The sequence below is a fragment of the Callithrix jacchus genome, chromosome 4, assembly GCF_049354715.1.
Source record: "Callithrix jacchus isolate 240 chromosome 4, calJac240_pri, whole genome shotgun sequence".
Lineage (NCBI taxonomy): Eukaryota > Metazoa > Chordata > Mammalia > Primates > Cebidae > Callithrix > Callithrix jacchus.
Window position 1 is genome coordinate 34,185,484 of NC_133505.1, and position 3,726 is coordinate 34,189,209.

The 3,726-nt window shown below is 52.4% G+C and overlaps 1 pseudogene across 1 annotated transcript; it reads right to left on the reverse strand.

Moving 5' to 3' along the window:
• Positions 1-383: 383 nt before the first annotated feature.
• On the reverse strand, positions 384-3,407 carry LOC100393062 (saoe class I histocompatibility antigen, A alpha chain-like; annotated as a pseudogene). The gene is made up of 6 exons (XR_013534774.1): positions 2,736-3,407; positions 1,888-2,167; positions 1,653-1,769; positions 1,175-1,207; positions 985-1,032; positions 384-824 (listed from the first exon to the last, which is right to left on the reverse strand). The product of XR_013534774.1 is annotated as a saoe class I histocompatibility antigen, A alpha chain-like (transcript).
• Between the last annotated feature and the right edge of the window lie 319 nt (positions 3,408-3,726).

Consider the following 3,726-nt stretch of genomic DNA (forward strand, 5'->3'; position numbering starts at 1 on the left):
TTCCCACAGAAAGTTATCTATGATGAGAAACTATGGGAGCCCTCCTCTCTGCAAGTTTCAGAATCTGCTTCATTTAATAAGGTTGGGGGTAATATGGAAAATATAATCCAGGAAAGAGACCTGGAAGGAGGGCGAGAGGGACAGGGGTCTGAAAATTTCTCTCCAGATACCACAAGGACTTCTATGTGTGGAGACAACCATGGGTGACACTCAAGTCCCTGTGATCACAGGCCATGGTGGGACAAGGTTCTATTGAAGGGCCAAGGACAATGGAGCAGCAAAGATGACCCAGTCAAGCAGTGACCACATAAAGCCCACAGTGACCTGAGCACCCACTGGGCACAGCCCCATCTATTCTCCACCCCCCCAAAAAATCAGCACAAGAAACACATGGACTGTGGAAGGTTCTCAGGTCTTCCATTTATTTTGTCTCTCAAATTTCAGGAATCTTCTCCTTGAATTAACCCACCAATGTCTCAAGGAAATAATTTCAAGAAGTAAATTACATTCAGATTCTAATTTTGATAGGAAAGTAAGAAGTTGCAGCTCACTGCACCATGAAGTTGAGACAGAGGTGGAGACATCCCAGCCCCAGGTCTCTGGAACAGGAAAGGTGATCAGGGAAGGAATGCAGGTCAGCATGGGGAAGGGGTCAGGGTGGACATGGGGCTGGGCTGGTCTTCCCACCTCCTCACATTATGCCTATAGGGACACAGACACATTCAGATGCCTTTGCAGTAAGAGAAGTCAGGGTTCTTGATGTCCCAAATCGAAGGGATGGATAAATCTTGCCTCTTAGTCCCACACGAGGCAGCTGTCTCACACTATAAAAAAACAAAATTCATTGACAAATTTATATCAGTCACACTTTAAACAACCCATCACCAGCTCAATACATCCAAGTCAAAGAAACCCCATAACACAGCTGTGCCCACTGTTCCCCCCAACAATCCACACACATCAGCCCTGCCCCCCGGATCTCACCCTTACAAGCCGTGAGAGACACATCAGAGTCCTGGGCACTGTTGCTGCCTGGGGTAGAACAAAAATAGAACCTGGTCAGAGCCTACAGGAAACACCACTAGAGGAGGAATTGTGGTGTGGGTGAGCTCCCCCATGGGCTCCCGATCGCAATATCCCAATGATCTCAGGTATCAGCCTCCTTCATACTTACTTGCCACCTGAGAGTAGCTTCCGCCTTTTTTATCTGTGGGAAGAAAATATCCTGTGAGGGCTCAGAAAGGTGGCAAGGCCATGAGGTCCTAGAGGAACCTCCTAGTCTTGGACCCCAGAGAAGTTCCCAGAAATGTGTGACTGCAGACTCAGGGAAGGATCAGGAAAAACAAAAAAAGCAGGTGTGGGTCCTGGACCAACTGCCCTCCTAAAAACTGTCCTCAGCAGGGACGTTCCCTTGTGACCTGTGACTGCTGGGATCAGGTCCCCATCACCACAGTCATCAAGGTGATACATCTGTCCTTCATTGTCGCAGGTGCTTTACACAAGAGTAATGCTGGCACACAGGGCCCAGGCTGGGTCGGCTCATGAGTGTGGATGATGCTTCCCAGTAACCAGGCAGGACACACTTCTACCTGGGGCTTGGAACCCTCAGTGGGACAAGAAATCTCAGACCTGACTCCTCACGCCTTCCTCACTTGAGCTCTTTTTCCTCCACATCACAGCAGCGACCACAGCTCCAGTGACTACAGCTCCAAGGACAGCCAAGCCAGAAATGATGCCCACGATGGGGATGGTGGGCTGGGGAGAGGGCTCTGGGAAAAGAGGTGAAGGTGAGGGTCCCGGACTCCCAGGACCCAGCCCCACCCTGCTGAAAGGTTGCACAGTGGCTCCTGCTTTCCTAACAGACATGACACCACATCCCCTCCTTACCCCATCTCAGGGTGAGGGGCTTGGGCCGCCCCTCGTGCTGCACATGGCATGTGTATCTCTGCTCCTCTTCAGACAGCACTAACACAGCCACCCACTTCTGGAAGTTTCCATCCCCTGTGGGCCTGGTCTCCACAGGCTCCATGTCCTGGGTCTGGTCGTCCCCATCCCTCTGCCAGGTCAGTGTGATCTATCTCCACAGGATAGAAGCCCAGGGCCCAGCACCTGAGGGTGGCCTCATGGTCAGAGATGGGGTGAGGGGTCACATGTGTCTTGGGGGGCTCTGAAGGGAAGAGTCAGAAAATTCAGCCATCTTGCATCTCTCATGGGACACTACTGCAGCACCCATGTGACCATCATGAGAATGGACAGGACACCTGGGGTGGGGAAGGGAGCACAGAACACAGACACCAGCCTGGACACAGGCACCTGGGATAATGTCCTGTTCCTTGGAAAGTTCTAGTCTCTGAGTGGGGAACAGGGGCTTCTGGTTCTGATCTGAGTGGAGGCCAAGGGATTCAGAGGAGCTGGAGTCAGACCCCCGCACACATTGAGTGTGAGGCAGAGGACAAGGCAGGAGAGGAAAAATCCTGGTGCCCGACGCTGCTGTGGGGTCACAGGGAAGCCCTGATTAGTATTTCAGGGATTGATTTCCCCTCCTTTCCCTCAGAGACTGCAACCCTTAATTGCACTCTCTGGTACAGGATCTGGAAACCCAGGAGGATTCCTCTCCCTCAGGACCGGAGGGTGGGTGATATTCTAGTGTTGGTCCCATTTTCCTCCCCTCCTTCTGCAAGGCCAGGCTGGGACGTCTACAGGAGATGAGGGAGATGCCCCATGGCTTCTGGTACCCGCGCGCTGCAGCGTCTCCTTCCTGTTCTCCAGGTATCTGAGGAGCGACTCCAGGCACCTGCCCTCCAGGTAGGCTCTCATCTCCTCAGCCGCATTGGCCGCCTTCCACTTGCGCTGGGTGATCTGATCCGTCGCGTCGGCTGCCGTCCAGGAGCGCAGGTCCTCGTTCAGGGCGAGGTAATCCTTGCCTTCGTAGGCAAACTGGTTATACCCGCAAAGGAGGCGCCCGTCCGGCCCCAGGTCGCAGCCATACATCTTCTGGAAGGTGTGAGACCCTAGCCCCGCCCTTGTGTCAGCTCCGCCCATTTTCAGTTTAGGCAGAAGTCCCCTGTCCGCGCCCCACCAACCCGCGGGGATTTTTGCCTAAACTGAAAATGAAACCGGGTAAAGGCGCCCGAGTTTCTGCCGGGTCGAGGGTCTGGGCGGGTCCCGCAGCCTCGGGGTGGATCTTGGACCCGGAGACTCCCGGCGACCCCGGCTGTCCGTGGGGTGGGGAGGGGTCGTGACCTGCGCTCTGGGCCGGGGTCACTCACCGGCCTCGCTCTGGTCGTAGTGGCCGCGCAGGGTCCGAAGGTTCACTCGGTGTTAATGAACTCAACACAACATGGGACATTTTAAAAAGTACAAAAATATAAGCACGATAAAAATTTGGCAAATACTTCCTTTTTATCAAGATCTATTTATATCTTCTGTAAGTTCAAGAAGAATGAAGCCCATACAGCCTCAGAAGAGGTGGCCCTCCTGAGAGAATCTTTTTTTCAGTTAAATAAGCAGAAATAGAATTTCTGGAGAAAGTAAGACTTTGGAGAACTTCACAGCACTTGAGAGAGCACTTCCTGCTGTCTCAAATTTCCCAGACTTGGGGAGTGTTCACCTTCTGGGAAAAACCAAACTTTGGTCCTGTTCTTTTTTGTTCTTATTGCAAGACTAGAATTTCAGAAAACCAAGAGAAAGCATCAAGCCAAAGGAATGTACTCTCTTTTATTTTTT